Source organism: Micromys minutus (genome assembly GCF_963924665.1).
Source record: "Micromys minutus genome assembly, chromosome: 1".
NCBI classification, from domain to species: domain Eukaryota; kingdom Metazoa; phylum Chordata; class Mammalia; order Rodentia; family Muridae; genus Micromys; species Micromys minutus.
Genome location: NC_137969.1, coordinates 221,570,128 through 221,582,708, shown reverse-complemented (window position 1 = coordinate 221,582,708; position 12,581 = coordinate 221,570,128). Strand labels below are relative to the sequence as shown.

General features: G+C 46.2%; 1 protein-coding gene across 1 annotated transcript in view; it reads left to right on the top strand.

Moving 5' to 3' along the window:
* Positions 1–12,581, top strand: part of SPTB (spectrin beta, erythrocytic) — a 123,121-nt gene that overhangs the window by 40,946 nt on the left and 69,594 nt on the right. The gene's annotated exons all lie outside the window — the stretch shown is intronic.

Here is a 12,581-nt window from a genome sequence, read left to right as displayed (position 1 = left end):
ATGTCTAATCTTGGCCTGTTTTCTGTCTTCCCTGCACTGTTCGGGCTGTTCAGCCTCTCACAGACGACTCCAGGGCTTTGTTTGTTTGTTTAAAACGAGCTATTTGAATAAGCATTTGCTGTTATCTCCTGGCTTTAATTTGCATCTCCCTATGAAGTCATTCACCTTTTCCTTTGTGCTTCATTGGCCATCCACGTACTTTTTCTAGCGAGGCATCTAACCTTCTGCTTTTTCTCAGCTAAGGTTTTTGTTTTTTTAAAATTCCTTTCTTTGTTTTTTCCAGACAGGGCTTCTCTGTGTAGCCTTGGCTGTTCTGGAACTCACTCTGTAGACCAGGCTGGCCTCAAACTCACAGAGACCTGCTTACCTCTATTTCCCAAGTGCTGGGATTAAAGGTGTATATAACCACTACCCATCCAGGTTTTTAATTTATTTTTTATTTTTTTATTTCTATTAATGAGGTTTGAGAGTTCTTTGTGCTTCTGGATGGAAGTTCCTTATCAGATGTGTGTTTTGCAAATATCTCTCCATCTACTGCTAGTCTTTTCACGACTGGCAATGTCTTTTGAAGAACCGAGGATTTTAATTTGGATTATACAACCCAGCTGGATTAAACTGACCCAGGTTTGCATGGTGGCTTATGACCATTCATAACTCCAGTTCCAATTGATCCAACCTTTTCTGCTGACCTCTGAGGGCACCAGACACACACACACACACACACACACACACACACACACAGAGAGAGAGAGAGAGAGAGAGAGAAAGAGAGGCAGGGAGAGAAGGGAGAAGAAAACACTCATAAAATAAATAAGGCTGGAAATGGAATTGGTCATATATATCCAACTATTTCTGGACTTTCTATTTCATTGGCATATGTGGCTGGCTTGGGCCATACTTTACTATCCTGGAACTCATGGTATAGACCAAGCTGGCCTCAAACCCAGAGATCTGCCTCCCTCTGCCTCATGAGTGCTGGGATTAAAGGTGTGTGCCCCATGCTTGGCATTTTTTACTGTCTCAAGGACTGCAGCTTTATGGTAAGTCTGAAGTGGACTGGTGTGAGTTTTCTTCATTCCAAAATGTTTTTGGCTTTCATTTTCCTAACCTACTTTTCCATTTAAAATAAAACTAGCTTGTTGGTTTTTACTAGAAAGTCCTGCCAGGATTTCATCTGGTAGTGTATCGAGTTTATAGATCAGGTTTTGGAGACTTCACATTTAAGCAACTTTGATTCTTTTAATCCCTAAGCACAGCATTTCTCTTTAGGTCTTTGATTTATTCCCCCAGTGCTTTATAGTTTTTATTCATAAAATGTTACATATTTTGTGTGTTTAGATCTAAGTAATAGATCTGGGGATGCTGTAGTTCATAGATAGTTCTTGAATTAATAAATAAACAGTTGTAGATGACTGGTAAATGCTTGTCTTAATTCTGTAATCAAATATAAGATGCTAGAGTGGGGCTGGGAAATTCATCCAATCTCTCGGCTATGATCAGTGAAGCTAAGTCTTCGTGCAAGCCTCAGAGGCCAGCGCCCTAGCCTTCAGCTCTCAGAGGCCAGTGCCCTAGCCTTCAGCTCTCAGAGGCCAGCGCCCTAGTCTTCAGCTCTCAGAGGCCAGCGCCCTAGCCTTCAGCTCTCAGAGGCCAGCGCCCTAGCCTTCAGCCTGGACCCTCCCAGCCACATTTTTAAACCTTGGACAACTCCTACTCCCTGATCAGTATCTTTCTCTGTGGTGGCCAATCTTTGGTTTGTTTGTTTTGTTTTGTTTTTGTTTCTTAAGACAGGGTTTCTCTGTGTAACCCTCACTGTCCTCACAGCATGCCTCTGCCTCCCCAGTGCTGGGATTAAAAGCATGTGCCACCATGGGACCAGCAAAGCATTCCTCCTGGCTTGGTTTTGTTGTTTTCTGTGGTTATCTTGTTTTTAATTTATTTTACCCTATATGCATTGGTGTTTTGACTGCCTGTGTGTCTGTGTGAGGGGTGTCGGATCTCCTGGAACTGGAGTTACAGACAGTGGTGAGCTGGAAATTGAGTCCTGGTCCTCTGGAAGAGCAGACAGCGCTCTTAATTGAACGACCTCTCCAGTCCTATCATGATCGTCAATTTGTTTGAATTTAGAATCACCATGGAAACAAATCTCTCAGTACATCTAAAGATTATCCAGATTAGGCTAATTGAGGTAGGAAGACTCACCCTAAGTGTGGGTGGTACCACTGTCTGGGCTGAAAACCCAGGAGAAAGCAAGCTAATTTAACTCACTCAGCTTCCTGCTTAGAATACAGTGCAACCAGCTGCCTTGAGCTCCTGCTGCCTCAGGCTCCTGCTGCCTTTTGCCTTCCCACCATGGTAGATTGGGCTCTCAAACTCCTTCCTTAAGTTGTTTTTTTTCTTTTTATCATATCGACAGGAAAAGTAACTAGACCAGAATTATAGTGCAAAGCCGTAGTGAGAAGTCCATACTTCCCAGGGGCAAAGGGGTGCATGCAACTGGCTTTCTCTGCAGACACCATAGGTTGTTACTCCCTTGCATTAGTTGAAAGTGGTGAATAGTCTGTCCAGCCAACCATTTCTCACCCATTGGCCTGCTTTGACTCCAACGCTGCCTCTTTGGCATTACCTCCTTTGAATCTTCCCAGTAAAGCGATCGCAGTTCCCTTCTCTTTACAGTAATAGGGCCTGAGGTTGTGCTGGTCTTGCTTGGCTGTGGGAAGGTCTGTAGGTCTGAGGAAGGAGGAAGGGCTGGTCTACTCAGTTTAAGGTAATTTAGGTATCCCTTGATCTTGACTGTGGGAGGGTTTTGATCAAATTCACAAGGTTGATCGTACATGGCATGTTGTTCGATAAATGGCAGCTTGGGCTGTATCTGCATACGGTTTCTACCTCACGGTCATATATTCAAATAATCTCTTCTGCAAGTTTGTGCAGTGGATGTGGAGTAGCCTGGAGGAAAGTGCAAAAGGAACTTGGATCCTTCCACCACTTTGTAGGCGTGGAGAGCGATGTGCACCAGAAGGAAGCTTTTCACTCTGTCATCCAGCCTTCTGTCGAGTGGCCCTGGAGCTTAGGGGCAAAGATCAGAGAATCACAGGGAAGGGTTTGATGCCTAACCTTGAAGAGATGCTGGTGACTTCTGCTTAGTCCTTGGCCTCACCTAAGCAGGAGGGTGACTAAGAAATGCACCTTAACTGTGTGAGCAGAAAGTGGAACGCCAAGGCATGGGTGTGCAGAGTGGTTGTACCATAGCAGCTCAGGGAAACTGAGGCACAGAGTGGCTTATAGAACGTGTAGAATGTAAGTACTAAGTACAGCAGTTAGGATTTCAAGCTAGGCCTTTTATTTTGACGGAGTTGGGTAATAGCAGTCATAGTAGCAGCAACGCTGTTTAAGTTTATTCAGGTGAGCACGCAGTAGGTGGGGATGTATATATTAAGATGTGCACATTTCAGTTATTCTGGGTTCCCTTCTGTGATGGTTAGTGTTGATTATCATCTTGTCAGGACCTGGACTCACCTGGGAGGCAAGCCTTCAGACACATGTGAAGGATTGTCTATATTAGGTTAGCTTCTGGCTGTGCCTGTGAGGGCTTATCTTGGCTAGGTTAATAACTAAGGTAGGTGGCTCCATTTTCTTTTTTTCTTTTTTCTTTTTAAAGAGTTATTTATTTATTTATTTTATTTATGAGTACACTGTCACTGTCTTCAGACACACCAGAAGAGGGCATCAGATCCCATTACAGATGGTTGGGAGCTACCATGTGGTTGCTGGGACTTGAACTCAGGACCTTTGGAAGAGCTCTTAACCATTGAGCCATCTCTCTAGCCCTGTGGCTCCATTTCCTGAGGTTGGATCCTAGACTGAATAGAAAGGGGAAAGTAAACAAAGCATCAGTATCAATCTGCTTCTGTCTGTCTGTCTGTCTCTGTCTTTGTCTGTCGGTCTCTTTCTCTCTCTCCTGACCATGGATGCAGCTGCCTCTTGTAGTAGTAGTTAAGACATTCATAGCCCTGCTCTGCTTCACATTCATCTGGAGCCGTGGTTCTCAACATGTCTAATGTTGCAGGCCTTTCACATAGTTTCTCATGTCGTAGGAGCCCCAGCCATAAAAGTATTCCATTCCTACTTTATAACTATAATTTTACTACTGCTATGAGTCATAGTGTAAATATTTGATATGTGATCCCCAAAGAGATCACTACCCAAAGTTGAGATCCGATGAGCTAGAGTCTGATATTGCTCCCGAGGAGCGTGGCCTACACTGTGACTTTCATAAGCTGGTGGCTGGTGCGTCCCCTCCGCAGAGCCTAAGCAAGGGCTGAAGAGCCAAGTGGCCACAGGCTCCTGTGAGGGCCTGGGAGACTGGGTGAGGCAGGAACCGATGCCAGGCCTCAAGAAGTTGCAGTTACTTCTGCTTGAGTCTGGAGCTGCCTCTTGCAGATAACTTCCTAATTGTCCCCAGAGGATGGCCCCATGAAGTCAGGCTCGGTGCCCTGGCCAAGGATGGGAAAACCCCTTGGCCAGCACCTGTTCCCTCAGGAGTCCTTGTGGGACCAAACTCAAAGATGAGCTTTAATTGAGTTACTGTAAAAGCTCCAACATGAATGAATAAATTGGCACCCATAACTTATACATTATTTAAAAGTCTGTCTTTTAAAATAGCTGCTCTTGTTTGCGTGGTGTAGATGTTGGGGTTGAAGTCATTCCATGACCGGCATTTCTGTGGCACGAGGAAGGGACCAGAAAAGACTTCTGCATGAAGTGGGGAAGGCCTTCCTGTCTGGAAGCATCTAGAAGCTGCTGCTCTTCTCCATCTTGTGAATGGGGACTCTGAGGCAGGGATTGGGTCAGAGGTTTTAAGGTGTACAGAGATTTGTAGGGCTTGGGCCCCAGTGCCACTGGCTGTCCCTTGAGCCACACGGTCTAGCAACAGAAGAGATGCTAGGAGTGTGTGGCTGAGGAGCAGAAGCAACAGTGTCAACATTGGATATTGATGACCAATCCTCAGCATGGCGGCATATGCCATGTTCCCAGACTTCTTGACCTCCAAATCGTATGTCCTCTAAAGAAGTACTCCCTTTATCCTAGAGCCATTTCCCAGTCTTGTGCATTTGTTCAGCAGGTGGCTTATAGGCCCCTTGGTGTATGTGGCACAGTGCTGGCCAGTCCACACTGCTGGCTGGGCCAGTCCACACCGCTGGCTGGGCCAGTCCACACCGCTGACTGGGCCATTCCACACCGCTGACTGGGCCAGTCCACACCGCTGGCTGGGCCAGTCCACACCGCTGGCTGGGCCAGTCCACACCGCTGGCTGGGCCAGTCCACACCGCTGGCTGGGCCAGTCCACACCGCTGGCTGGGCCAGTCCACAGTCCACACCGCTGGCTGGGCCAGTCCACACCGCTGACTGGGCCATTCCACACCGCTGGCTGGGCCATTCCACACTGCTGGCTGGGCCAGTCCACACTGCTGGCAGCAGCTGCCCGCATCATGCATATTCTCTAGCTTGCTAAGGATTGTTTAACCTCCTTGTTTTAATCTACATTTCTCAGTTCCGAAAGGCTTGACTGTCTGTTGGCCTTGCTGAAGCCTCCTGGATTTCCTCTTATGCCAATTACCTGTTTGTGTCCTTGGCAACTTTGTTAGAGGTTTGGTCAAGAAAGGGGGAAAGCAGGGAACTGGGAAGAGTTTTGCTTAAGATGGAAAGACTTGAGCTTGTTAAAACAGGGTGGAAGAGGAAAAGTCTAGAGTTTGCATTAGTTACATTTTGTTGCTGCTATGAATACCATGACCAAAACTTTCAAGGAGGAAGGAAATTATCTTGTCTAACATCTTCCAGGTCCATTATTCAGGGAAGTCAGGGCAGAAACTCAAAGCAGGAACCTAGAGGCAGGAACTGAAGGGGAAACCATGGAGGAGTCCCGCTTACTGGTTTGCTTCCATGGCTTCCACAGCCTGCTTTCCTAGATAGCCTAGGGCCGTCTGTCCACAGTGGGCAGGACCCTGCCCTATCAGTCATTAATCAAGAGGACACCCCGCTGATGTGCCTGCAGGCCAGTCTGATGGCAGTTCCTTAACTGAGGTCCTCTCTTCTCAGGTGACTCTCGTTTATATTCAGTTGACAAAAATAAAGTAGTAAATAGAACATCGATACCAGGCCTGAGGGATGAGAAGTAGGGAGGACTGTGTGGCTGTGTGGGTCTACACTGACCTGTCCATGGCAACTGAGGTTGAGGTAGGGAGGAAGATTAGGAAGTACGGCTATCCCATTTTGACTGGCCCCTCCACTTGGGCCTACAAGTAGTGGTTGGGACCCAGGAGAGTGGTTGGGAGGGAAAAGGTAACCTCAGTTAAATTCTGAAAACCTGCTCTATATTGTATTTATAAATGAAGAAAAAAAGTGTTCATTGTAAAAACAAAAAAGCGGTAGTAGAGAGAGACAGCTGAATTTCAGTGTGTAGGATATGACACATGTAATGTGGAGGCCCGGATACACTGAACAGTCAGCACAGGGAGAGAGGAGCTCAGCCCTAGGTGCCATAGTTGATTAGATTGTGTTGTTGGAAGCTTCCAGAGGCGGGATGTGTTCTTAGGAAGGTTGAAAGGCCTGAGCACAGGAGGAAATGGAACATTTTCCAAAGCTGGGTAAGAAGTGGCCACCGTCTGAAGTAGAGAGAAAGCTTTAGCACGTGAAGGAATGACAGTGAAAGGCTCTCTGCAGACCCGTAATAACCGGCCTCAGTGCTAATAGATTCTAAATGAATGCTTGGTGCACACAAGTAGGATAACTGGGGCATGAGAACATGGGGTAACAGGTGTGGTGAGATAGAGGTCGAGGGGCCCCAGATTGAGAGTCGGTCTCTAAGAGGCATCCATTCATTGAATGCCTTCTGTGTCCCCGGTCAGCACTGAGCACTAGGATGTGGGCGTGGCTTGGACAGTCTAAGCAAGAGAGAAAGTGGGGAGAAGTCAATTGGCAGACGCGGAAGTGCAGTTCTGGTGGTGGATCAGAGTGTTGAGACCAGGGTGGGGAGGACTCAGCTTAGGTAGCATGCCCAGGGAGGACTGCCACAAGGGAGTGATCTCTAAGAAGAGTCTTGGGAGATGGAAACGAGACAGACATCCATGGTTGCTCCAAAAACTGTCTCTGGCACAGGCCCAGCATGCACAAGGCCACAGAGGTAGTTTAGACATGCCAAGTTTGAAGAGATGAGAGAAGGCTTAGCTGTTACAGCCCACGGTGGCACTGACTTGTATTCCAAGCACCACTTGCATTTCAGGCTTAGGACTGCTCAGCGGCTTCCCTTTATGGTTATGGCAATCTGAAAGTATTAAGCGGAAGACTGTAGAAGTGAATGTGTGAGCTTTGGACATTGCTGAGTAGCATGGCAGGCGTAAACCTCCTGTATCCACACTGTATAGTGTCTCCACCCAGCACCACTGGCTATCCCTTTCTAGTGTCAGGCCGGCCTTCAGAGACTCATAGCTGGAATATAAGTAACTCCTATTTTGCTTAATGAAGCCAATGTACAAGAGTAGTGATGCTGGCAATTTTATTATATATATATGTAATAATTTATATATTATACAGCATATATTATATAATATAATTTTATGATATAGTTATAGTTTTATAATTCTGTTATCGTGTTGATCTGCTGTGTCTAATTTATAAGCCTTATTATAGATCTGTATGTGTAGAGAAAAACACTATATAGATCTCAGAACTAGCTGAATTCTTAAGCATCTACTTGAGAATCTAGGACCATATCGTTCATAAAGGTATTTTTATATTTTTTATAAATTTAGTATATCATTAAGTATAAATTGTATTAATGCCTGTTTTTGAGACAGGGTCTCACTGAGTAGCCCAGATTGGCTTGACACTCAACTATGGCCTTGAGTTAATGGCAATCCTCCTGCCTCAGCCTCCTGAATGCTGAGATTCCAAGCATGAGCCACCATAACTAGCTTCGAATCCTTAGAAGAATTTCCTGTAGAAGTCTCAGGGATGCTATCATAGACTCCCGTGTGTATCTCACTTCAAGTCAGTTGCTAGAACTTTCTCATCTGGTTCATTTGTTTCCTACATTCCTAGACAGATTTAAGCAAATCCTAGGTGTCATGTCTTACCACAGTGTTCCTCGGCATTGCTAAAATATACAGTAAGTTATGTCTTAGTTAGGGCTTTCACTGTGTTGCTGGGAAGAGACATGGTGACCATGGCAACTCCTGTAAAGGAAAACATTTAATTGAGGTTGGCTTACATGTCAGAGGTTCAGTCCTTTGTCATCATGGTGGTGAGCATGGCAGTGTGCAGGCAGATGTGGTGCTGAAGAGCAGCTGAGAGCTCTACATCCAGATCTGCAAGCATCAGGAAGGGAGAAACTGTCGAGCATTTGAAACCTCAAGGTCCACCCTCAGTGACCTTTCTCCAATGAGGCCACATCTAACAGTGCCACTCTCTATGAGCTGTGGGGCATTTTCTTTCGAACCATTACAGTTTAGCTTTCTCACATAATCATAATGTCATTATTGTACCTATTACAATTGACTATGGTTCCTAATTAGCATCCAAAACTGAGTCTGTTATTCAGATGGCCTTGATTGCTCTAAGACAAAATGACTCACACATTGTTTACCTGTTATAGCCTCTAAGTTTGTTTTGATCCACAACAATTCTTAATTCCTGTCTCTTTGAAAACAAAACTTTATGCATATTGGTGTTTTGCCTGCAAATGTCTGTATATCCCATGCACAAGTTACAAATAGTTGTGAGCCACTATGTGGGTGCTGGGAATTGAACCTGGGTCCTCGAAGAGTAGTCAGTGCTCTTAACCATTGAGCCATCTCTTCAGCCTTGTTTCAGTTACATGAGCTAGAGGAAACTGAGTCAGTGGCCTGCAGGATGCCCAGAGCTCTGGATTTATTTATCTCATTGCTTCCTTGTCTCTTGACTTCCTGTAAATCCTGAGAATGGAAAGTTAGTCCTGAAGACTTGATTCTAGGGCTCAACAATTTTGGCAAGAGAAATCACAGGTCATGAGGTTCTTGTGTTACACACAAAGTCTAGTCCCATTCTCAGTGCTAAGAGCCCTATCATTTGATTCCGTGTATTAGAAATACTTAACTACTTGAAGTTTATTGTTTCAACCTATTCTTGACCATTTCCAGTGTTGAAGCCTCAGTGCTTTAAGTCCTCATCTCCTGCCGCTCTCTTCAGGGACGAGGGAGGTGACAGGGTTGGGGACCTCCTAATGAACGAAGAAAAACCTACCACTTACTCCAGAGAATAAATCAGTGTTAATCTTAACAACAGCAACAGCAACAAAAACCTGAGTCTGGAGAAGCAGGGCTGCACAGTACCAGTTTTCTTTAACTGTCCGACTAAGCCTGGAAACACCGATATGTTATCTTTGAAGACTATGCGCTGAAAGGCATGAGATCGGAAGTATTCTGGAATTTTAAAAATCTTTTTTGTTGGTTTTTAGACTCTTTGCATATATATAAACAAGAGGCTTAAGGGTGCCCTAGTCTTCATAATATGACATTCATGTGTGTTTTCATTTATACCTTGCATATGTGGCCTTAGGTAATTTTATGTAGTATTTTTTTAGTGACATCACATGAGTCCAGGTATGGAATTTTCTGATTGCACTATAATGTCAAAGCTGAAACAGCTTCAGAGTTTAGAGCGTTGTATAGCAGGGATGCTCACCTTTCGTATGGTTCTATTGTCTCTCTTTTCCCCTTTAGCTGTTCCCAGTGGAGCAGGATGTAAGTGTTGATAAACACTGTGCTTAAAAGCCAAGCCCTGTGTCACAGCTAAGCAGCACCTGTTCCCAAGCAAATCCCCGTAAGGATGGCAGAGCTCAGCTAACACCACCCCACCCTGCTCCTGCAGCAGCAGTATGACCGGAGACCATTCTTCATAGATTTTTCCATGATGAGGGCAGGCAAATTGTAACCTGTGGATCTGAAGCCCCTGCCCAATGGCAGAAACTGCAGTAGCAGGAACTGTGAAAGGAATCACCAAACCGTAACAGTCAAGAATGACCAACTGCAAACTGGTACACTGCAAAACATCACAAATGCATAGGGATCCTTGGTGCTGGCGACTACACAGTTTTATAGCTCTGGATCCTAAGCCACACCCTGTCACTGCGGCCAGGCTTGGTTGGCATATGAACTGCACAGTATTGGCGAGGTACAGGGCACTCCAGAAGAAGTGCTGGTGGCTTTCACCTGCTTAGAAAGGACACCTACAGGTGGCATTTGCCTAGGCCCCCATCCTGCCCCATGATGATGACACTCCCGTGGTCTACTGTTGAGAGCTGTGTGTTCACTAGCTGTAGCCATATTGAGACTGGACGGTATTATCTAGGTGGAGATGTCCAGGAGACAGTTGGGCCTCTGGGAGTGAATGGCATCTCACTGTTTCTCACTGTTTTGGTGGGTGTGTGTTTATGCACTTGTTTTTTCTTTAAAGGTGTCTGTGCATAAGCAATCCATTTATGAAAGGAGTGGGTAGGAGGGCACATTCCCTCATTGGAGATGCATTCGCAGAAAAGTAACCAAGGGAACTGCAGGATTTAATCTCCTGACCTGGGTTGCCATAGTATCAAATAGGTTAAAAGCAGGTTGGGGCAGTATAAACGGCAGAACACACTAGAAAACAGGTAAGTGCAGAACAAATAACCAGACAAGACAAACGTCACGTGTATCTAATTCTATTTAAGGAAGTCAGTGTGTGAGCGGCTGAATCAGCTCCACTCGGCCCCATGGAGGAAGAGTAGCATTCCCTGATGCGACCCCATTTCCCACCCCAAAGTGGATCTGCCTTTGAGGGACCTGGGGAAGAAGAGGGAGTCCTGGTTATGGTCTCGAGACAGGAGTGGAGATAAGTCTATTTTCCCTGCTGGGGAATGGGGGAAAGCTGTTATAAACTATAACTCAGACCTACAGGGACAACAATGTAGCCCCTGGCACTTCCTCAGGTCCTCATTGATGGGCTGGATGAAGCACTTGAGGCTCATATTGTGAGCCGTTCTAGAAGCAGATGGGCTCTGGGATGCGTGAGAGGTGGCTGTGAGCGGCTCCAGGACGCGTGCTCAGAGTAAGCGAGTTTGTTCAGCATTGGAGCACTCTGTGCCATTATAGTCACATGGGCTTTTCATTGTTGAGCTGTGTAGGCAAGCTCCCCAGGGCTTGTCCTGCATTGTCACCTGGAGACAAAGGGTAAGGGTGACTTGGGAAGTGTGACAAAAGAGACCCACCTACTCTTTGATAAGAAGTTTAGTAGTTTAAGGAGATCTTTGGAGTGAAACAGGAATTGAATGCTCAAGGAACTACCCATGTGACACACCCCCTCCTTTTGCTGACAAGGGCATGAGGTCCAAGTTTAGGCCTGCATTGGGGTCACGAAAGGCCACTCTGTATGCGTCAATGACTGACATCATCGAAGCTTTGATCACACCATCTCATTTCTAAATTCCCCTCCGACGATAACCTGAACTCCATTTGTGCGGTTCCTCGTTCGATCAGATGTTCTTCCATGAGAGTCCAGCATATGCTACTCTCTTTAGTCACAGTGGCTCTTGTAGTCAGGCCTTTGAAGGTTCACGGTGATGGCCACAGAAGGGACGTGGTTGACACTGAGGAAGCCCTGGGCTGAATTTGGTTTCAGGCTTATTGTCTTGACCTGGGGTGAGGGTGTTGTTGTTCATTTCTGGAACAATCATAGGTAATCTGTCTGTCCTCTCTGAGACCATCTTTGCCTGAGCATGTGAACTCACCTCACCACCCCTTGACTCTGGCAAAATTGCCACCTGGGCAGGGGCTAGGGAAGGTGTCAGGAGGAAGAGACCCCATTCTCATTTCTTTTGTGGTATATATCCACAGGGGTCTGGTTCTTCCATTAGCAAGCAAGCAAGCAAGCAAACAAACAAATGCACTAGACTCATTTGTTCAGATACACAAATGCATTTCCCCACATTCCTGGCAGAGGCACTGTCTGGCTGCTGTTTTCTGTGAGCTGCGGTCTCAGGAAGGATGGCGTTTTTAAGCAGGATGAATTGCTGTTGTGTCCCTGATCTCTTGCACCCAGGGCCATCAATCTTGTCTTGCACGCTGGTTCTGCTGGTCTGCCTGCTTGGGCTCATCTTTCTGGGGCAGACTTATTTACAGAGCCATAGCTAAGGTAATCTCACTCCCAGACCCACAGCCTGGGCCTCTCTCAGCCACTCTTAAAAATAGCCTGGGATGAAGGGACTGAGCCAGGGTCTGGTTACCTCTGGGGCTCAGAGGAGATCTTACCTCACTTCTAGCAACTTGGCCCATCTCAGGGGCTACTGGATAAGCTTGTGGCCCTGCAGGTGGTGGTCAGTCTGTCAGCCCCTGTCTGATTCACACTTCCAAGTCAGTGGCCATTGTGTTCTCCAGGGAGGTGGGGAAGGCTTGAGGAGTAGGGAAACCCTTCCCAGCTGTCTCTGCTCAGACCATGGAGAGGGAAAGCTCCAGCCCTAGAAGCAGCTGGTCTATGATGGAGAATGGGCTGTTCAAAGGGATAAAAGTAGTTTTGAG